Raw genomic sequence first — 24,100 nt, 5'->3', positions numbered from 1 at the left:
TGTACACGTGGCACCACAAGCTTCAGATCTTTTAATGACATCTTTGTGTTTAGGGTAGATTTATAAAAGCAGAGTATGTTAGACCTTAAGCTGTAGGTTGTTCCTTTATTTGTACCTCAGAAAGGGTTTCTTTTCCTACTCTTCTTTTTTTCCTTTCCCTCTCCCAGGATTCTTTTGTGGTTACCCAAAGCTTGTAGGGTATGGGCTTCCCTGATAGCTCAGTTGGTAAAGAATCCGCTTGGAATGCAGGAGACCCCAGTATGATTCCTGGGTTGTGAAGATCCCTAGAGAAGAGAAAAGCTACCCACTCAAGTATTCAGGCCTAGAGAATTCCATGAACTGTATAGTCCATGGGGTTGCAAAGAGTTGGACACGACTGAGCGACTTTCACTTCACTTCATAGCTTATTAGCTAGTTATAGGGAGTACTTTATATTTAAACTAAGTTTCTTTCTTAGACAGGTACTCTGTTGTCAGTTCTTGGAGGTAAGGACTTCTTAGTTCTATTGCACATTATTTAAGAGTAGATTTTTTTTTTCTCCACTCTGTCCCTTCCTATAGCTGCAATGATTTTTCACTGCAGTCATGAGGATGGCAATGCTTGCTGCCCTGTTCCTCACCAACTAAAGTTTTTGTTCCATCTGTGTAGAATTTCTTGTCCTTTCAGCATGGCTCCTGTTTACCCCATGTTATTTTGAACCATTATGGAGACTTCTTTGGGATCCTTCTGATCTACTCTGTGACTGCTCCATGGTGTTCATAAAAAGAAAACAAAAGAGTACAGACTCCCTCAGTTTCTGCAGTCTCTGTGGACATCACACTGTTCCCTAGTTTCACACATAGCTTTCATTTACCTGCCAATTATTCTAGGTAAACTATTTTTATTGGTGTTTGATTGCATTTACCCCAGTTAAGTGACTACTCACATTTCCTATCTTCTAATATGTGCCCAAATCTCAAGGTTTGGGATCATTTGTTTGTTCTGAATATTTTTCTCTGTTCAGTTCCGTGCAGTCGCTCAGTCGTGTCCGACTCTTTGCGACCCCATGAATTGCAGCACGCCAGGCTTCCCTGTCCATCACCAACTCCCGGAGTTCACTCAGACTCACGTCCATTGAGTCAGTGATGCCATCCAGCCATCTCATCTCTGTCTTCCCCTTCTCCTCCTGCCCCTAATCCCTCCCAGCATCAGAGTCTTTTCCAATGAGTCCAAAAAAAAAAAAAAAAAAAAAATCAAAGAATCAAACACTTGTCTGAAATTCAGGCTCTTGATAAAATTGGCATACATAAAAAAACATGTTATCAATGAGAGCCAGTATTTCCCCTGCCTGGAGACTAGAAAAGTTTTCTTATGTTGAGTGTCATGATAGAGCTTAAATGCTGGTGGATCACTGAAGTAGCCCTGTGCCCTGTTCACCTCAACCCTGAACTGAGATCTGAGATTGGGCTGGACACAGGCAGACAAGAGAGTCCTTATTCCTGGGTGCAGTGCAAGGAGCTAACAAAATCTCATAATGCTCCTTATCTAGAAGACGTGGGTACAGTATATAGTTGAAATAGTTGCCTAGTGGTTTAACAGGAGTGCTTAGGTAGGCCATTTGTGTTTCTTATTGCTCCAGAGTAGTGAAGAAAGTTGAAGAGGGCAGGAATGCACTGAGAGAAAGTAAACAGAACCTGAAGAAGTTCTGTGAGCTTGATGTGGAAGAGAGTTGCAGAGATGCTTGTATGTTGATGACTGAAGACTAGGCAGGAGAGTCTCATGGGATGCTGTGTGCATTTTTTATGACATTCAAGAATCAGCCAAAGCAATCTTGAGAAAGAAGAATGGAACTGGAGGAATCAACCTACCTGACTTCAGGCTCTACTACAAAGCCACAGTTATCAAGACAGTATGGTACTGGCACAAAGACAGAAATATTGATCAATGGAATAAAATAGAAAGCCCAGAGATAAATCCACGCACATATGGACACCTTATCTTGGACAAAGGAGGCAAGAATATACAATGGATTAAAGACAATCTCTTTAACAAGTGGTGCTGGGAAATCTGGTCAACCACTTGTAAAAGAATGAAACTGGACCACTTTCTAACACCATACACAAAAATAAACTCAAAATGGATTAAAGATCTAAACATAAGACCAGAAACTATAAAACTCCTAGAGGAGAACATAGGCAAAACACTCTCTGACATACATCACAGCAGGATCCTCTATGACCCACCTCCCAGAATATTGGAAATAAAAGCAAAAATAAACAAATGGGACCTAATTAACCTTAAAAGCTTCTTCACATCAAAGGAAACTATTAGCAAGGTGAAAAGACAGCCTTCAGAATGGGAGAAAATAATAGCAAATGAAGCAACCGACAAACAACTAATCTCAAAAATATACAAGCAACTCCTATAGCTCAACTCCAGAAAAATAAACGACCCAATCAAAAAATGGGCCAAAGAACTAAATAGACATTTCTCCAAAGAAGACATACAGATGGCTAACAAACACATGAAAAGATGCTCAACATCACTCATTATCAGAGAAATGCAAATCAAAACCACTATGAGGTACCATTTCACACCAGTCAGAATGGCTGCGATCCAAAAGTCTACAAATAATAAATGCTGGAGAGGGTGTGGAGAAAAGGGAACCCTCTTACACTGTTGGTGGGAATGCAAACTAGTACAGCCACTATGGAGAACAGTGTGGAGATTCCTTAAAAAACTGGAAATAGAACTGCCTTATGATCCAGCAACCCCACTGCTGGGCATACACACTGAGGAAACCAGAAGGAAAAGAGACATGTGTACCCCAATGTTCATCGCAGCACTGTTTATAATAGCCAAGACATGGAAGCAACCTAGATGTCCATCAGCAGATGAATGGATAAGAAAGCTGTGGTACATATACACAATGGAGTATTACTCAGCCATTAAAAAGAATACATTTGAATCAGTTCTAATGAGGTGGATGAAACTGGAGCCTATTATACAGAGTGAAGTAAGCCAGAAGGAAAAACATAAATATAGTATACTAATGCATATATATGGAATTTAGAAAGATGGTAACAATAACCCGGTGTACGAGACAGCAAAAGAGACACTGATGTATAGAACAGTCTTATGGACTCTGTGGGAGAGGGAAAGGGTGGGAAGATTTGGGAGAATGGCAATGAAACATGTAAAATATCATGTAAGAAACGAGTTGCCAGTCCAGGTTCGATGCACGATGCTGGATGCTTGGGGCTGGTCCACTGGGACGGCCCAGAGGGATGGTATGGGGAGGGAGGAGGGAGGAGGGTTCAGCATGGGGAACACATGTATACCTGTGGCGGATTCATTTTGATATTTGGCAAAACTAATACAATTATGTAAAGTTTAAAAATAAAATAAAATGAGAAAAAAAAAAAAAAGAATCAGATACACCTCTTCACTAGTTTTCCTATGTTGTCATGCTCATGCTACAGAAATGCGCTGAATGTAGATGTAACATTAGAGAAAGAGTGGGGAGACCTCAAGTTATCTGAAAGCACTGTTGCTCACACATGGTGGAGTGGGGGTCCAAAGTGTAATTTAAAACTAGTCATATAGAAGCAATGCTGTATTGCTGATCCATTTCAATTTTGAACTGATATTTGTACTGGTTGTGAGTATAAAAAATCTTGTTTCCTATAATATAATATCTACAATAGGTATCATGGAGAAGGAGATTGCAACCCTTTCCAGTATTCTTGCCTGGAAAATCCCATAGACAGAGGAGTCTGGCGGGCTACAGTCCATGTGGTTACAGAGAGTCAGACAAGACTGAACAACTAACACAACAGGTATCAGTCAGCTCAGTTCAATTGCTTAGTGGTGTCCAACTCTTTGTGACCCCTTTGCCAGGCCTCCCTGTCCATCACCGACTCCTGGAATTTACTCAAACTCATGTCCATTGAGTCAGTGATGCCATCCAACCATCTCATCCTCTGTCGTCCCCTTCTCCTCCTGCCTTCAATCTTTCCCAGCATCAGGGTCTCTTCAAATAAGTCGGTTCTTCACGTTAGGTGGCCAAAGTATTGGAGTTTCAGCTTCAACATCAGTCCTTCCAATGAATATTCAGGACTGATTTCCTTTAGGATGTTGGATCTCCTTGCAGTCCAAGGGACTCTCACGAGTCTTATCCAACACCACAATTCAAAAGCATCAGTTCTTTCCTTTCCTTCCAAGGAGAAAGCATCTTTTATTTTCAAGGCTGCCATCACTGTCTTCAGTGATTCTTGAGCCCAAGAAAATAAAATGTGTCACTGCTTCCACTTTTTCCCCATCTATTTGTCATGAAGTGGTGGGCCTGTATACCGTGGTCTTAGTTTTTTAAATGTTGAGTTTTAAGCCAGATTTATCAGTCTTCCTTTTCACCCTCATCAAGAGTCTCTTTACTTCCTCTTCACTTTCTACATAAAAGTGGTATCATGTGCATACCTGAGGTTGTTGATATTTCTCTGGCAATCTTGATTCCAGCTTGTGATTCATCCAGCCTGGCATTTCACATGATTTATTCTGCATAGAATTTAAAAAGTGGGGTGACAATGTACATCCTTGTTGTACTCCTTTGCCAGTTTTGAACCAGTCCATTGTCCCATATCTGGTTCAAACTGTTGCTTCTTGACTCACATACAGGTTTCTCAGGAGCAGGAGTGTGGTCTGGTGTTCCCATAGTTTTAAGAATTTTCCACAGTTTGTTGTGATCCACACAGTCAAAGGCTTAAGTGTAGTCAATGAAGCAGAAGTAGATGCTTTTCTGGAATCACCTTATTTTCTCTATGATCCCATGAATGTTGTCAATTTGATCTCTGGTTCCTCTACCTTTTCTAAATTCAACTTGTACATCTGGAAGTTCTCAGTTCATGTACTGCTGAAGCCTAGCTTGAAGAATTTCTAGCATTACCTTGCTAGCATGTGAAATGAGTGCAATTGTATGATGATCTGAATATTCTTTGGCATTGCCCTTCTTTGGGATTAGAATGAAAGCTGACCTTTGCCAGTTCTGTGGCCACTGTGGAGTTTCCCATATTAGCTGACATATTGAATACAGCACTTTAACAGTATCATCTTTTAGGATTTTAAATAGCTCAGCTGGAATTCCATCACCTCCATTATCTTTGTTCATAGTAATGCTGCCTAAGGCCCACTTGACTTCACACTTCAGGATGTCTGACTTGAGGTGAGTGACCACACCATCATGGTTATCTGGGTCATTAGACCTTTCTTGAATAGTTCTTCTTTGTATTCTTGCCTCTTCTTCTTAATCTCTTCTGCTTCTATTATGTCCTTAGTATTTCTGTCCTTTATTGTCCCTATCCTTGCATGAAATTTTCCATTGGTATCTCCAGTTTTATTGAAGAGATCTCTAGTCTTTCCCATTCTGTTTCTTTGCATTGTTCACTTAAGAAGACTTTCTTATCTCTCTTTGGCTATTCTCTGGAACTCTGCATCAGTGTATGTCTTTCCCTTTCTCCCTTGCCTTTTGCTTCTCTTCTTTTCTCAGCTATTTGTAAATCCTCCTCAGACAACCACTTTGCCTTCTTGCATTTCTTTTACTTTGGGGTGGTTTCAGTTACTGCCTCCTGTACAGTGTTACAAACCTCCATCCATAGTTCTTCAGTTCAGTTCAATTCAGTTCAGTAGCTCAGTCGTGTCCGACTCTTCACGACCCCATGAATCACAGCACGACAGGCCTCCCTGTCCATCACCAGCTCCTGGAGTTCACTCAGACTCATGTCCATCGAGTCAGTGATGCCATCAGCCGTCTCATCCTCTGTCGTCCCCTTCTCCTCTTGCCCCCAATCCCTCCCAGCATCAGAGTCTTTTCCAATGAGTCAACTCTTCGCATGAGGTGGCCAAAGTATTGGAGTTTCAGCTTCAGCATCATTCCTTCCAAAGAAATCCCAGGGTTGATCTCCTTCAGAATGGACTGGTTGGATCTCCTTGCAGTCCAAGGGACTCTCAAGAGTCTTCTCCAACACCACACTTCAAAAGGATCAATTCTTCAGCGCTCAGCCTTCTTCACAGTCCAACTCTCACATCCATACATGACCACAGGAAAAACCATAGCCTTGACTAGACGGACCTTTGTTGGCAAAGTAATGTCTCTGCTTTTGAATATGCTATCTAGGTTGGTCATAACTTTCCTTCCAAGGAGTAAGCGTCTTTTAATTTCATGGCAGCAGTCACCATCTGCACTGATTTTGGAGCCCCCCCCAAAGTAAAGTCTGACACTGTTTGCACTGTTTCCCAATCTATTTGCCATGAAGTGATGGGACCAGATGCCACGATCTTCATTTTCTGAATGTTGAGCTTTAAGCCAACTTTTTCACTCTTCTCTTTCACCTTTATCAAGAGGCTTTTTAGTTCCTCTTCATTTTCTGCCATAAGGGTGGTGTCATCTGCATATCTGAGGTTATTGATATTTCTCCCAGCAATCTTGATTCCAGCTTGTGTTTCTTCCAGTCCAGTGTTTCTCATGATGTACTCTGCATATAAGTTAAATAAGCAGGGTGATAATATACAGCCTTGATGTACTCCTTTTCCTATTTGGAACCAGTCTATTGTTCCATGTCCTGTTCTAACTGTTGCTTCCTGACCTGCATACAGATTTCTCAAGAGGCAGGTCAGGTGGTCTGGTATTTCCCTCTCTTGAAGAATTTTCCACAGTTTATTGTGATCCACACAGTCAAAGGCTTTGGCATAATCAATAAAGCAGAAATAGATGTTTTTCTGGAACTTTCTTGCTTTTTCCATGATCCAGCAGATGTTGGCAATTTGATCTCTGGTTCCTCTGCCTTTTCTAAAACCAGCTTGAACATCAGGAAGTTCACAGTTCACGTATTGCTGCAGCCTGGCTTGGAGAATTTTGAGCATTACTTTACTAGCGTGTGAGATGAGTGTAATCGTGTGGTAGTTTGAGCATTCTTTGGCATTGCCTTTCTTTGGGATTGGAATGAAAACTGACCTTTTCCAGTCCTGTGGCCACTGCTGAGTTTTCCAAATTTGCTGGCATATTGAGTGTAGCACTTTCACAGCATCATCTTTCAGGATTTGAAATAGCTCAACTGGAATTCCATCACCTCCACTAGCTTTGTTCATAGTCATGCTTTCTAAGGCCCACTTGACTTCACATTCCAGGATGTCTGGCTCTAGATGAGTGATCACACCATCATGATTATCTGGGTCATGAAGATCTTTTTTGTACAGTTCTTCTGTGTATTCTTGCCACCTCTTCTTAATATCTTCTGCTTCTTTTAGGTCCATAGCATTTCTGTCCTTTATCGAGCCCATCTTTGCCTGAAATGTCCCCTTGGTATCTCTAGTTTTCTTGAAGAGATCTCTAGTCCTTCCCATTCTGTTGTTTTCCTCTATTTCTTTGCACTGATTGCTGAGGAAGGCTTAGGCACTAAGTTTACCGGATCTAATCCCTTGAATCTATTTGTCATCTACACTGTATAATCATAAGGGATTTGATTTATGTCATACCTGAATGGCCTAGCATAAATGTCTATAAAAAACTAGCATATTCACAGTTGTTAGTGTTGAAAAAACAGTTTGTCACTCCAATTTTTCAACCCATTGACCAATCATGCTGGTTCCAATTAGCTCCATCAAGCATCAAAGTGAAAGTGTGAAAGCATTAGTCACTCAGTTGTGTCTGACTTTTTGTGACCCCATGGATGTAGCTCACCAGGATCATCTGTTTTGGAATTTTCCAAGTAAGAATACTTGAGTGGGTAGCCATTCCCTTCTCCAGGGATCTTCCCAACCCAAGGATAGAACCCAGATCTCCTCACTGCAGGCTGATTCTTTACCATTTGAGCCACCAGGTAGGCCCACTATATTAAAGACTAAAAGATGAACATTTGTGATATAGTGTATGTTAATGGTAGGGCAAAGCAATTTTACAAGTATATTTGTGGTTTTCTGAGATTAGGTCATCTAAAATTTAACTTCACTTTTTTTTTTTAATTTTATTTTTAAACTTTACAAAATTGTATTAGTTTTGCCAAATATCAAAATGAATCCGCCACAGGTATACATGTGTTCCCCATCCTGAACCCTCCTCCCTCCTCCCTCCCCATACCATCCCTCTGGGTCATCCCAGTGCACTAGCCCCAAGCATCCAATATCGTGCATTGAACCTGGACTGGCATCTCGTTTCATACATGATATTATACATGTTTCAATGCCATTCTTCCAAATCTTCCCACCCTCTTCCTCTCCCATAGAGTCCATAAGACTGTTCTATACATCAGTGTCTCTTTGCTGTCTAATACACAGGGTTATTGTTACCATCTTTCTAAATTCCATATATATGCGTTAGTATACTGTATTGGTGTTTTTCCTTCTGGCTTACTTCACTCTGTATAATAGGCTCCAGTTTCAAAATAAACAAATGGGACCTAATTAACCTTAAAAGCTTCTGCACATCAAAGGAAACTATCAGCAAGGTGAAAAGACAGCCTTCAGAATGGGAGAAAATAATAGCAAATGAAGCAACTGACAAACAACTAATCTCAAAAATATACAAGCAACTCCTACAGCTCAACTCCAGAAAAATAACTTCACTTTTTTAATTGCTATTTTACTTCAGTCTCCCTGTAACATAAATTTAAAATTCTTGCAAATTATATTTCATATAAAATTATAAACATGACAGGTGTACCTATAATTTATGCTAAACAAGTATGATAAGAAGTCAGAAGATAAAATTAAAAACAAACACTTATAAGCATTTCCATAAAGTAATAAATTATTAGTCTTCTTATACTTGAAGCAACTATTAAAAAGTACATGTCTTAATTTAAAATATAACTTCTCAAAATAAATTTTAATATCTTTATTTGTTAAAATATAATTTATTGAATAGAAGTATGTATCAGGTATACTGCTAAGCATAGAAAAAATAAGGTACTTTCTGTGGTCAAGGAGCAATAATTTAGGGTGTAAGTAGCTGAAGAATGAGAAAGTTTATGAAATGAAGAGCATTCCAGGTAGTAGGCATGGTGTGTGCAAAGGCCTGGAGAAATAAAAAATGTTGTAATTTTTGGAAACTGTAAGTAAATAGCTGAAGAGAGCAACCATGTCTGGTTGATCACCACTGTATCCTTAGCACGTAATACTGTGGCTGTTCAATAAATATTTTCTGAACTGATTAATTGATAAATACAGTAGTAGATAAAGTTGAAAACGTCTTCTGAAAACCTTTGTAATCCATTTCATTTTATAGTCCAGCATTCACTGAGATATATTTTATAGGACACTAATGGTAATGGAAAATCATGAGATATTGTGGTTAAAGAAAAAAAAAACTAAGGAGCACTAATTGTTCAGATTCAAGACAGTTTTCTTTACTGAAATATTTCACAGTTTCTAGTATGGTAATGTTAATTGTGATCATTAGGAGAGATTTTAATTCAACTGTTTTCCAAATTTTTCTACCTGAGACCCTCCTACTCACTCACACAAACCTTGTCCATAGAAATATCCTTGATACTATGTGCCTTGGGGAAGTCTACTCTACTTTCTACTGAGATTCACTCAAGAGTTTTCAGTAGGGAACTACTCTGTGGTCACAGTTTTTTAGAAACCCCTTTGATGTGAAGAAAGTAGAATGAAAAAAATTTGGTAACTAAGTTGATGTGGTCATACTATGGAAATTTCCCAGTTTCTTTCTTGGTGGCTCAGATGCAGATGCCAATAAAAAAAAAAATGGATTATATTAACAGAGTGTCTAGGAGTTTTGGAGGGACATGTAACACAGTCAGTTTTAAGCTACTGTGTTTACAGTTCAAGTGGACAGCCAAGATTATTCAGTTTATAGTTCAGTTCAGTTCAGTTCAGTCGCTCAGCAGTGTCTGACTCTTTGCGACCCATGAATTGCAGCACACCAGGCCTCCCTGTCCATCACCAACTCCTGGAGTTCACTCAAACTCATGTCCATCGAGTCGATGATGCGATCCAGCCATCTCATCCTCTGTCGTCCCCTTTTCTTCTGCTCCCAATCCCTCCCAGCATCAGAGTCTTTTCCAGTGAGTCAACTCTTCGCATGAGGTGGCCAAAGTACTGGAGTTTCAGCTTTAGCATCGGTCCTTACAATGAACACCCAGGACTGATCTCCTTTAAAATGGATTGGTTGGATCTCCTTGCAGTCCAAGGGACTCTCAAGAGTCTTCTCCAACACCACAGTTCAAAAGCATCAATTCTTTGGTGCTCAGCCTTCTTCACAGTCCAACTCTCACATCCATACATGACCACTGGAAAAATCATAGCCTTGACTAGACAGACCTTTGTTGGCAAAGTAATGTCTCTGCTTTTCAATATGCTATCTAGATTGGTCATAACTTTTCTTCCAAGGAATAAGCATCTTTAAATTTCATGGCTGCAGTCACCATCTGCAGTGATTTTGGAGCCCCCCAAAATAAAGTCTGACACTGTTTCCACTGTTTCCCCATCTATTTGCCATGAAGTGATGGGACCAGATGCCATGATCTTAGTTTTCTGAACGTTGAGCTTTAAGCCAACATCTTCACTCTCCTCTTTCACTTTCATCAGTTTATAGTTAGATTTATTTATGTGTATCTTAGAAGGGACTAGAGATCATAGTGAAAGCTCTGGAAATGGAGTTTATAGAGTTGCTCAGAATGGATTTCCTTTCCCCTCCTTAGCCATTTAGATATTTGAAGTCTGCTGTCACGGCACCTCTAACCCTTTCTTCTCCAGGCCAAATAAACCCAGTTGCCTCTTCACAATCTTTGCATGAAATAATGTGGGGACCATTTTACTCACGTAGTTCTTTCCTCTAAATGCACTGTAAATCATGAATGATTCACTTAAGATACAGGGCCTTACTGAACCTTATACTTCTAAAATGTCACATAGTATTATATTGTTGAATGTGTTTTTCTGCATTTCCATAATCTCCTCTTTCAAACTGGCTCTATGCCATTTACTGCTTCCTCCTACTCTAGTACTCTTGCCTGGAAAATCCCATGGACCGAGGAGCTTGGTAGGCTGCAGTCCATGGGGTTGCTAAGAGTCGGACATGACTGAGTGACTTTGCTTTGCTTGCTTTCCTACTCAACCCTTAGGCAGCTATGCCCCTTGAATTATAACCCCTCTCCAGATGCTTACAGGAGATCTCTCCAGTGTCTACCTCTGGAATCCTTGTTTATCTTAAGTGTTGAGCCTTCCTTTTGTAATTACTTCTTTTTTTTTGTTTGTTTTTGTTCTCTGTCTGTTCTTACGCACTCAAGTTTCAGACTTGTTCCTTGTTTCTAAGCAGTCTCACTCAGGACGTTGATTTGGAGTTATATTATGCTGGGTCTGCAGCAAATATTCCATTTCATGTGCCCCTAATTCTTATTTATCTGTTTATTTATTTTTGGCTGGGTGTCAGTTTCCTTGAAAGCTGGAGCCATGACTTATTCTTTGTATTCCCAGTGTTCATCACAGTGCCTGACGCTGATATTTAGTAAGTGAATGGATGGATGGGTGGGGGGTTGAAAATAAGCAGTTATACTTTTGAGCATATTTTAACATAATATTTTATGCTTCTACATAAAATTTTGCTTGAGAAAACAGTTCTGGCACTAAAACTGCTAGAAAACTAGAGTTCAACTAGGGAATGCCCTGATTAACTGGTTTAATTTTCTTTCCTATGACTATAGAAAGAGAGAAAATTGCAGGAGTATTTAGGCTTTTTATACTTTTTTTTTTTTTTTTTTAAAGAAAACCTACTACAGGAAACACTGGAGATGGCATTTTCAATTTAATTTTTATCTTACTCTCTAAGTTGCATTATATTATTCTCATTTTACAGATGAGAAAACTGAAGTTTAGAGAGCTTGTGTGATTGAAAAGCTGATGAGATGTGAGGGTGGGATTCAACCCTAGGTTTTTTTTCTTTTTTTACTCTGATTCAATTTTTCTTTTCTTATGCTCAAGAGCATGTTCTAAGTATCTTTGGTGAGTACTGTGCCACATGGAGTTATTTCCTTTTATTTTTATGTTTTCATAACTTGAAAAGTAGAAAATGAAAAGCTAAAATATTAGAATTTACTTTGCAGGCACAGTGATTATTTCTTAGTAGTTGGATGCTCTAATTATTTTCCTGGAGAATAAGTTTTAAGACCAAGCATGTTTTTGGTGTCATTGTTATGCTAAGAAGGTACAGTGCTACAGTGACTTAGAAACAATTATCTGTTTATTGCTGTTATTTTGTAATTTAGAGAAAAGACAGTGCTGACACTCAAAGGTAAAGATGCTTTTTGTTGAAATACTTCAGTTTGGGGGTAGGGAAAATATAGAGTTGTTGATTGGTCAGTTCAGTTCAGTTCAGTTGCTCAGTCATGTCCAACTCTTTGTGACCCCCTGGACTGCAGCATGCCAGGCTTCCCTGTCCATCACCATCTCCTGAAGCTTGCCCAGACTCATGTCCATCAGTTAGTGATGCCATCCAGCCATCTTGTCCTATGTCATCCCCTTCTCCTCTTGCCTTCAATCTTTCCCTGCATCAGGGTCTTTTCTAATGATCAGTTCTTTGCATCAGGTGGCCAAAGTATTGGAGCTTCAGTTTCAGCATCAGTCCTTCCAATGAGTATTTAGGGTTGATTTCCCTTAAAATTGACTGGTTTGATCTCCTTGCTGTCCAAGGGACTCTCAGGCATCTTCTCCAGCACCAAAGTTCGAAGGCATTGATTCTTCGGCACTCTGCCTTCTTTACAGTTCCGCTCACTACTGTACATGACCACTGGGAAGATCATAGCCTTGACTATATAGACCTTTCAGACAGAGAAATGTCTCTGCTTTTCAGCACACTGTCTAGGTTTGTCATAGCTTTCCTGCCAGGAAAGGAAGGGTTACCTCTCTCCAATTCTTCAACTACAATAGACTTATAATAAAAGTCTACCATGTATTATCTATTACCTAGTGGGTTCTCTGTGTTACATTTCAATTTATTCTCCTAGAAACTTAGGAGAGAAATTTGCATTTCACTGGAGAGATGACAGAGGTTCAGAGAAATTTAAGTAACTTACCCAAGATTCCCCGTTAGAAGCTGAGACTTGAATAAGATGTTACTGAATATACCCATTTGATCTCCATTCTATACTGTTTCTTGAGCATTAATCATTTTTTGAACATGGAGCTTTACCTCTCCACAATTATCTTCTTTAGGCATGCTAATAACTACATTATGGACACAAACAACTTTCTTTAGAGAAGAGCATAAAGTACATTTTTTTCAATTAACTGTTTAAACTTTCTACCTCATTACTTTAGGGTCTATATGCAATATTTATAACTATTATATATTGGGATTTAAGTAAGGTAGTTTTTGTTTGTATGTGTAAAGCAAAGGTGGCGAAGGAAGTGCCTCTTGATTTCTTAGTGGATCTTGCTGAAAAGTACTTCATAACTGGGGAAGATATTTATCCTAAAGTGTCCCTTGGTAAACTTCCTGAAGGGTTCCTTTTTCTTGGTGATGTGTTCACTTTGACCACTTTCTTTTTGGATTTCTATTAAATTTTTCTTCTGTGATTCCCATGTGGTATCACCTACTGTTTTAAATCTCTTGGCCCTTTGAAAATGAAGTAGATTAAAATAGAGATAAAGGGATGATTTAAGAAAGAGATGGTATGGGTGAAAAGAAGAGTGCCTCTCTTGTCTTTCTATATTCATAGGAGAATATAATATAATGAAGCTGGTCTCATCTCTCAGAATTATGACTATCATTTGCATACTTGATCAAATGGGATTAGGATATGTATCAGTAACTGAATTTTGGGAGGCAAGTTCATTTGGGGATTTTAAGACTTAAAATAGTTTCTGGTGGGTGATATCCTACATGGAGAGAAAAATATTCCTAATTTGGGAGATGATCTTGATTAGGTCCTCTAATTAATGGGATGTGACATTGATTTGCTTTGTTGTTAAGTCGTGTCCCAGTCTTTTGCAATCCCATGGACTGTAGCCCACCAACCAGGCTCCTCTGTTCGTAGGATTTTCCATGCAAGAATACTGAAGTGGGTTGCCATTCCCTTCTCCAGGGGATCTTCCCCACCCAGGGATCAAACCCAGGTCTCCTGCACTGCAGGCAGATTCTTTACCACTGAGCCACCAGATAGAAAAAGGAATTATTTTCTGGGGCTCATTCAGGAGACATATGCAAAAGATCGCCTGGGGAATCAGAATCCACTTGGAGCAACCTGGCTTTGAAAGGTATGAGAAGTCATTTCTCCATTTTCCTATTGAGGGAAAATCTGTTCAAAGAGCTTCAAAGAGCATTGGCTAGAGGACGGGTGTCTAACACTGTGGGAGGGATCTTGGCAAGTGTTTCTAGGGAGAGGGAATGTACTGCTTTAAAGCCTGGTTAGGGTTAGGTTCACTCCTGGTATGGATTGGAATTGCCAACTGCTGGTTCATGAGATGGCTTCAGTTCTACTCGGTTCTCTTTATCTGTTTCCACATATGTCTGTCCATCTATCATCTTGCAGTTATCAACCATCCATCTATGCCTAATATATATTTTTAGAAGGAACAAGAAATAGAGAAATATACTGGTTGATATATCAAAGATGTATTCCTGTGTGCTGAGTGGAGAAAAAAAATAGTAAATTTATTACAAACCCAAAGATGAAGCAGGAAACTGAAAAGAATTTCACCCAGGAAATTTTGGGTCTCAGAGCTGTTTGCTTCCAGGCAAAGGGAAAGCATAATCAGCTGATGAAAGGCTCTGTATTTGGTATGAGACTTAAAGCTACTACTTAAGCTTTGGAGGAAAAATATCAGAAACCCAGAGCAGAAGTGTTTTAGCTTAAATACACTTTAAATTTTGCAATAAAAAAAAGGAACTGTGAGGGGATTAAAAAAAGAAGGAAGACACTCAATTCAACAAATAATGCAAATTCTTATATCTGTTCTGATTCCTGGTATTGGGAACTGTCTCAATACCAGGCCATAAAATTCTGATTGGCTGTAATTGCAGGGGCCTTTCTGTCTCTGAGATGCGATCAAAGATGAGAAAGGGATTTGAAGGTGGTTGTAGAGGGTCTAGGCTGGTCAATAAATAGTCTTCTTCTCACATGATTGTTCTGTGGTTGTATATGTGCCTTAGACAAGGGCAATTGGTATGAAAAAAAAATCCCTTTGCTTCTAAAATCATAGGTGCTAAGAGGCACATTTGTTGACATATGGAGAGAGTGTGCCTGAGAATCGGCAAATACAGGAGAAAGATGAGCTGAAAAATGAAAGAGAAAGAGAGAGAGAGAGAAAGGAAGGAAGAGCAAAGAAAGAAGAAGCATGAATTGAAAACTCCTAAACTCAGCTATGCCTGAAGTTAGCATCCCTAGGGCTTCCCAATTGCATGGATTGTTTTACTTATGAGAGTTTGAGTTCAATTTTTGTTACTTGAAAAAAATAAAAAAAGCTCAGAGAACATGCAGAAGCAGATTAAGAAACAGATTGAAACTTTTAAAGTCCAGTTGAGCATGCATGAAAGGAATGGGGTGAGCACAGAGGAATTGTTTCTAGCAGCAGAAAGAGGAGTGGCAGAAAAGTATGTGCATCTACTATTTAAAGTACATAGCCATGAGTAATTTTACAATAGAGAAAGGGTTTGGAGGAGAGCATGTAATTGAGTACACATCAGTTTTAGCTGAGCCCATGAATGTACTAGGTCTTCCGTGGTAGCTCAGCTGGTAAAGAATCTGTCTGTGATGCAGGAGACCCTGGTATGATTCCTGGTTTGGGAAGTTCCCATGGAGAAGGGGTAGGCTACCCACTCCAGTATCCTTGAGCTTCACGGGTTGCTCAGACAGCATAGAATCCACCTGCAATGTGGAAGACCTGGGTTGGATCCCTGAGTTGGGAAGATCCCCTGGAGGAAGACATGGAAACCCACTCCAATATTTTTGCTTGGAGAATCCCCACAGAAAGAGGAGCCTGGCGGGCTACTTTTCATGGTGTCACAAAGAGTTGGACATGATTGAGTCAGTAAGCACACACATGAATGTACTGGCTTATGTAACTGTAGCAATTACAATTAAAATATCTTTTGAGGAAAATCTACATCCAGGACAAATACAGGAGCAAATGGGGAACATTTCCTGGCCTCAAAAGTTACAGACTGACAAAAGTTACAAGCTGACAGAATTCTAGAAGAGGTGGTAGAAGCAGCAACTGTACTGGCAGAAAAGAACTAGATGAGCCTAGAAGACCCTGGGAATTTACCAGAGTTGTTGAATACAAAGTAGAACAAAGTTAAAAGTAGGAGACTGGAGGGTGGAGATGGTGCAAAGCCACAGATTTTTTTTTTCTTTTTTGGAGGATTTCTTGGGATAAATATAGATTTATTTGCTCACAGAAAAGAATAGCATCTCTGTCCCTGCAAAGAGATCACACTGAATTTAGTAATGACTATTATGAATCAAAAAAATATGGAAATGGGGATCTAAAGGGGTTGAATATAGGGAGAGGATACTCAAAGGAAGAAGAGGTTTTCAGGAAAGACCGTAAGGCCAGAGAACCCATCATTTTGATTTTCTTTTTTTAGAGATTAAGGATATTCTAGATTCCATTCTTGAAAAATAGAGTCAATCAATATATAGGGCAGTGGAACAATGGTTTTAAACTTTTTTTTTTAAGCAGCAGAACATTTTTAAAAAGAAGTCTTAGGCAAAGTTCTGATGCATAAACCAATGAAATATTGAGTAGTTCAATCAGGGAGTGGGGACTTGGGCATCTGCCTGCTCAGTGTCCACTCTGTGGCCCTTGTTGAGAACACTGGGCCCAATACACATAGTATGAAAATCAGTGGTCTTTCAGAAAGGAATTTTTTCTTAGTCCAGTTATCTAGGGTAGGAAAGTAGTCATTGATTTAGGACCGTCACCCTGGCTTTCAATATATACCATATATTTTCTAGGTCTATATGATTTATATTTCTAAGATCTGTATCTTTGCATGATCTGTATTTTCTAAAACCCTGCCAAAGTTGTTGAAATCAGCAGGTAATGCTTGTGGATTTGGAGACTGACATCCTGTTACCTCTTTTCTATTTCTGTTGATGTCTAAAGCTAAGAAGGAAGTGTTTTGTAAAGCAGTAAAGACCTAGAAAATATATGGTATTTATTGAAAGCAAGGGTGATGACCCTAAATCAATGAGTATTTTCCTACCCTAGATAACTGGAGTAAGCAAAGAATTCCACCCTCTACATACACATAGTCCAGATTTCTAGTCATCTTCCAAGTTTCATTGTGAGTAATATCTCTTACAGGAAGCCTCCCATGTCTTTTTCTGGTCCTCTTTTCCCTAGATTGGTAGCATTTTTCACACTATACTGCAATTGTTTGTCTCCTGTCATTAAATTGTGAATGCTGTGAGGGAAAGGATTGAATATTTTATCTCTATACTTCTACTTAACACAGAATGCATTCAGTTGTAGATATTGTAAATAAATCTTATATTTTATAAAATTATAAAATATTTTTCATAAAGGAATAAATATCATTGGAAAAAGAGATGAAGTAGGAGGAGGAGGGGGCAAAGACATTTTATAATTCATTAAGTACTGAGAACATGCACCTAATTTGATATTAACCCCGAGTCTTAAGGATAAGATTGGATAATCTATTCCTCTAGACCAGAATTAGGACCAACTGAGATCATAACACCTATGCATAGACACAAAGGTCTCAAGATGGGAATTCCCACTCTTAGACATTTAGCTTGAAATGAGTGTTAAAACCATTTTGGCATCTGTATCTTGTCAGTTTATAGATGATATTTGTATATTTACTTTTTAAAGTTTCTGATACTTAAAAGTTGTCTTTTTCTCTGATAATGAGTGATGTTGAGCATCTTTTCATGTGTTTGTTAGCCATCTGTATGTCTTCTTTGGAGAAATGTCTATTTAGTTCTTTGGCCCATTTTTTGATTGGGTCATTTATTTTTCTGGAGTTGAGCTGGAGGAGTTGCTTGTATATTTTTGAGATTAGTTGTTTGTCAGTTGCTTCATTTGCTATTATTTTCTCCCATTCTGAAGGCTGTCTTTTCGCCTTGCTGATAGTGTCCTTTGATGTGCAGAAGCTTTTAAGGTTAATTAGGTCCCATTTGTTTGTTTTTGCTTTTATTTCTGATATTCTGGGAGGTGGGTCATAGAGGATCCTGCTGTGATGTATGTCGGAGGGTGTTTTGCCTATGTTCTCCTCTAGGAGTTTTATAGTTTCTGGTCTTATGTTTAGATCTTTAATCCATTTTGAGTTTATTTTTGTGTATGGTGTTAGAAAGTGTTCTAGTTTCATTCTTTTACAAGTGGTTGACCAGTTTTCCCAGCACCACTTGTTAAAGAGATTGTCTTTAATCCATTGTATATTCTTGCCTCCTTTGTCAAAGATAAGGTGTCCATATGTGCGTGGATTTATCTCTGGGCTTTCTATTTTGTTCCATTGATCTATATTTCTGTCTTTGTGCCAGTACCATACTGTCTTGATAACTGTGGCTTTGTAGTAGAGCCTGAAGTCAGGTAGGTTGATTCCTCCAGTTCCATTCTTCTTTCTCAAGATCGCTTTGGCTATTCGAGGTTTTTTGTATTTCCATACAAATTGTGAAATTATTTGTTCTAGCTCTGTGAAGAATACTGTTGGTAGCTTGATAGGGATTGCATTGAATCTATAAATTGCTTTGGGTAGTATACTCATTTTCACTATATTGATTCTTCTAATCCATGAACATGGTATATTTCTCCATCTATTAGTGTCCTCTTTGATTTCTTTCACCAGTGTTTTAAAATGCAAATCAAGACCACTATGAGGTACCATTTCACACCAGTCAGAATGGCTGCAATCCAAAAGTCTACAAATAATAAATGTTGGAGAGGGTGTGGAGGAAAGGGAACCCTCTTACACTGTTGGTGGGAATGCAAACTAGTACAGCCACTATGGAGAACAGTGTGGAGATTCCTTAAAAAACTGGAAATAGAACTGCCTTATGATCCAGCAATCCCACTGCTAGGCATACACACTGAGGAAACCAGAAGGGAAAGAGACACGTGTACCCCAATGTTCATTGCAGCACTGTTTATAATAGCCAAGACATGGAAACAACCTAGATGTCCATCAGCAGATGAATGGATAAGAAAGCTGTGGTACATATACACAATGGAGTATTACTCAGCCATTAAAAAGAATACATTTGAATCAGTTCTAATGAGGTGGATGAAACTGGAGCCTATTATACAGAGTGAAGTAAGCCAGAAGGAAAAACACCAATACAGTATATTAACGCATATATATGGAATTTAGAAAGATGGTAACAATAACCCTGTGTACGAGACAGCAAAAGTGACGCTGATGTATGGAACAGTCTTATGGACTCTGTGGGAGAGGGAGAGGGTGGGAAGATTTGGGAGAATGGCATTGAAACATGTAAAATATCATGTATGAAACGAGATGCCAGTCCAGGTTCAATGCACGATACTGGATGCTTGGGGCTAGTGCACTGGGGGATGGTATGGGGAGGGAGGAGGGAGGAGGGTTCAGGATGGGGAACACATGTATACCTGTGATGGATTCATTTTGATATTTGGCAAAACTAATACAATTACGTAAAGTTTAAAAATAAAATAAAATTTAAAAAATAAAATAAAAATGTTTTTTTCATAATCAAAAAAAAAAAGTTGTCTTTTTCTGTTTGTTTGTTTCTTGGTCCTGATTGTTCTCTTATACCGTGAGTTTCCCTAGGACGGAAGTTGCCAGTTTTCCTTAATGTGCCTCCCCTCAGTGTCCAACCCAGGGTAGGAGGATTTACTGATTGATTGACACAGTAGGGTTCCCCAGAACCATATTTGTAAGAGTAAAGTATATGAGATACTAGGAGCAAGCATCTTAGTATTTAGATATTTAAGATTTGTGTTTATATAAAGACTGTCAAGTATATGTATGTATACAAACACACACATAATCACCATTACCACCACCACCACTGGCACTGCACCTGTGCTTGTATGTCTGATCAGTATATCTACTACATCTGAGAATAAAATTAATCAAGAAACTTCATAACCAAGGTATGCTGAAAATAATGAAGCATTTTGCAATTAAAAGTAGCGCTCTTTAACTACCATGATAGCATAGTCTCAATCTGGAAAATAATGCCTAAATAACATCAACGATGAAGTTGCTTTCCTAGCTCTGATGAACTTAGGCTGTAGCTAGCTGAGAATAGAGAAAATGTCTGGATGAATGTTAAAAAATAAACAATATATAAAGTTAACAACAATAGAAAAATATATATGTATTTCCATTTATACATATATCTATATTTTGGCTATTGTGAATAATGCTATAATAAACTTGGGGGATGCAGATATCCCTTCTATATAAGAATATCATCCATTTCTTTGTATATATACCAAGAAGCAGGATTTCTAGATTATACAGTAACTCTACTTTTAGTTTTTTGAGGACCCTCCATATTGTTTTCCATACTGTCTGTGCCTGTTTATATTACCATATACAGTGCACAGGGATTCCGTTTCCTCCACATCCTTAGGAACACTGTTATCTTTTTAATAATAGCCATTTTAACTGGTGGGAAGTGATATTTTAATGTGGTTTTAATTTGAATTTTCCTGATGATTAGTGGATGGCAAGCCACTCCAGTACTCTTGCCTAGAAAATCCCATGGATGGAGGAGCCTGGTAGGCTGCAGTCCATGGGGCCGCTACAAGTTGGACACGACTGAGCGACTTCACTTTCACTTTTCACTTTCATACAATGGAGAAGGCAATGGCAACCCACTCCAGTGTTCTTGCCTGGAGAATCCCAGGGATGGCAGAGCCTGGTGGGCTGCCGTCTATGGGGTCGCACAGAGTCGGACACGACTGAAGCAACTTAGCAGCAGCAGCAGTGGTATTAAGTATCTTTTCATGTGCCTGGTGGCAATTTGTATGTCATCTTTATAAGTATCTGTTTAGATCCTTTGCCCATTTCATTTTAGTTTTTAAAAGCTTATTGAAGAATACTTTATTACAATGTTGTATTAATTTCTGCTGTATAGCAAAGTGACTAAATTATACACATATATATTCTTTTTCATATTATTTTCCATTACGGTTTATCGTAGGATATCACATATAGTTCCCTGTGCTATACAGTAGGGCCTAGTTGTTTATCCTTCCTGTATATAATAGTTTACATTTGTTAATCCCAAACTCCCAATCCTTTCCTCTGCCATTCTTTCTTCCCCTTGGCAACCACAAGTCTGTTATCTATGTCTTTGAATCTGTTTCTGTTTCAGATATGTTCATTTGTGTCACATTTTAGATTCCACATGAAAGTGATATTATATGATATTTGTCTTTATCTTTCTGACTTACTGCCCTCAGTGTCAGTATAACACTCTCTAGGTCCATCGATGTTTCTGTAAATGGCATTATTTTGTTCCTTTTAATGGCTGAGTAATGCTATATCACATCTTTATCTTTATTCATTCCTTTGTTGATAGACATTTAGTTTGCTTCCATGTGCTGGCTGTTGTAGATAGTGCTGCAGTGAACACTGGGGTGCATCTATCGTTTTAAAATATGTTTTTTTTTCCCCTAGATAAATACCAAGGAGTAGGATTGCTGGATCATATAGTAGCTCTATTTTTAGCTTTTTAAGGAACTTTCATATTGTTCTCCATAGTGACTGTACCAGTTTACATTTCCACCAACAGTTTAAGAGGGTTCCCTTTTCTTCACGGCCTCTCCAACATTTATTGTTTGTAGGTTTTTTTTTTTTTTTGATGATAGCCATTCTCACTGATGTGAGGTGATACCAAATTGTAGTTTAGATTTGCATTTCTCTAATAATCAGTTTGAACTGTGGTGTTGGAGAAGACTCTTGAGAGTCCCTTGGACTGCAAGGAGATCCAACCAGTCCATCCTAAAGGAGATCAGTCCTGGGTGTTCATTGGAAGGACTGATGTTGAAGCTGAAACTCTAATACTTTGGCCACCTGATGCTAAGAGCTGACTCTTTGAAAAGATCCTGATGCTGGGAAAGATTGAGGGCAGGGGGAGAAGGGGATGACAGAGGATGAGATGGTTGGATGGCATCACCGACTCAATGGACATGGGTTAGGGTGGACTCCGGGAGTTGGTGATGGACAGGGAGGCCTGGCGTGCTGCAGTGCATGGGATTGCAAAGAGTCGGACAAGACTGAGTAACTGAACTGAACTGAATAATCAGTTATGTTGAACATCTTTTCATGTGCTTTTAAATCATTTGTATGTCTTCTTTGGAGAAATGTCTATTTAGGTCTGCCCCTTTTTTGATTGGATTGTTTTTTGGGTATGGAGCTGTATGTGACTTGTTTGTGTATTTTGAAAATTAACCTCTTTTTGGTTATATCATTTGCAAATATTTTCTCCTAGCCCATAGATTTTCTTTTAGTTTTGTATGGTTTCCTTTGCTGTGCAAAATCAAACAAAAGTTTGATCAGGTCCTATGTGTTTATTTTTGCTTTTATTTATATTGCCTTGGAAGACTGACCTAAGAAAACATTGCTACAATTTATGTCAGAGAATATTTTGCCTATGTTCTCCCTTCAGAGTTTTATGATATCTTCTCATATTTAAATCTTTAAACCATTTTGAATTTATTTTTTGTGAATGGTGTAAGAGTGTATTCTAACTTCATTGATTTACATGTGACTGTCCAACTTTTCCAGCACCACTTGCTGAAGAGACTGTTTTTTCCCCATTGTATATTCTTGCCTCTTTTGATTATACACTTACCCCTTTTGATTATACTCTTGCCCCTTTTGATTAATTGTCCATTAGTGTTCAGGTTTATTTCTAGGCTTTCTAGTATGTTCCATTGATCATATATCTGTTTTTGTGCCAGTACCATGTTGTTTTTATTACTGTGACTTTGTGGTATTATCTGAAGTCTGGGAGTGCTTGCTATGCTTCCAACTTTGTTCTTTTTTGTTGGGATTGCTTTGGCAATTCTGGATATATTATGATTCCATATAAATTTTAGGATTATTTGTTCTCATTCTGTGAAAAAATGTCACGAGTAATGTGACAGATTCCTTACATCTGTAGATTGTTTTCAGTAGTATGGTCATTTTAACAATATTAATTTTTCCAGTCCAAGAGCATGGGATACTTTTCATTTCTTTGAATCATCTTCAATTTACTTTATTACTGTTTTGCAGTTTTCAACATAGAAGTCTTTCACTTCTTTGGTGAGGTTTGTTTCTAAGCATTTTTTGGATGCAATTTTAAGAGATTGTTTACATTCCCTTTTTGATATTTCATTGTTAGTGTAAAAAATAATGCAACCTATTCTTGGATGTTGTGTCTTGAAACCTTGCTAAATTTATTAGTTCTAATAGTTTTTGTGTGGAATCTTTAGGGTTTCATTCATATAGTATCATATCATCTGCATATAATGAGAGTTTTTTTCTTCCCTACTAATTTGACTATCTTTTATTTCTTTTTCTTATCTGGTTGCTGTAGCTAGGACTTCAATACTATCTTCAAGAGAAGTGGTAAGAGTGGGCATTCTTGTTTTGTTCTAGACTTTAGTGGGAAGGCTTTCAGCATTTCATTGTTGAGTATTATATTGGCTGTGGGCTGTGGGTTTATCATAAATGACTTTGAGATGTGTTCCCTCTATACCCACTTTCATAAGAGTTTTTTTTTTTTTTTTGTCATCAATGGATGTTGAATTTTACTAAATGCTTTTTCTGCATCTATTAAGTTGATCATGTGGTTTATTTCTGTTCCTTTGTTGATGTGGTTATCACCTTGTTTGATTTACATATGTTGAACCATCCTTGTGACCCAGGGATAAATCAACTTGGTCGTGGTATATGATCTTTTTTATGTGGTTTTGGATTTGGTTTGCTAATATTTTCTTGAGATTTCTTGCATATTTATATTCATCAAAGATTCTGACAGTGTCTTTGTCTGGTTTTGTTATCAGGGTGATGGAGGCTTCTTAGAATGTCTTTGGAAGTATTTCTTCCTCTTTAATCTTTTGGAAGAGCTTGAGAAGGATCAGTATAAGTTCTTTGTATGTTTGG

The sequence above is a fragment of the Bos indicus x Bos taurus genome, chromosome 3 (assembly GCF_003369695.1).
Source record: "Bos indicus x Bos taurus breed Angus x Brahman F1 hybrid chromosome 3, Bos_hybrid_MaternalHap_v2.0, whole genome shotgun sequence".
Taxonomy (NCBI): domain Eukaryota; kingdom Metazoa; phylum Chordata; class Mammalia; order Artiodactyla; family Bovidae; genus Bos; species Bos indicus x Bos taurus.
This window is presented reverse-complemented; position numbering follows the sequence as displayed.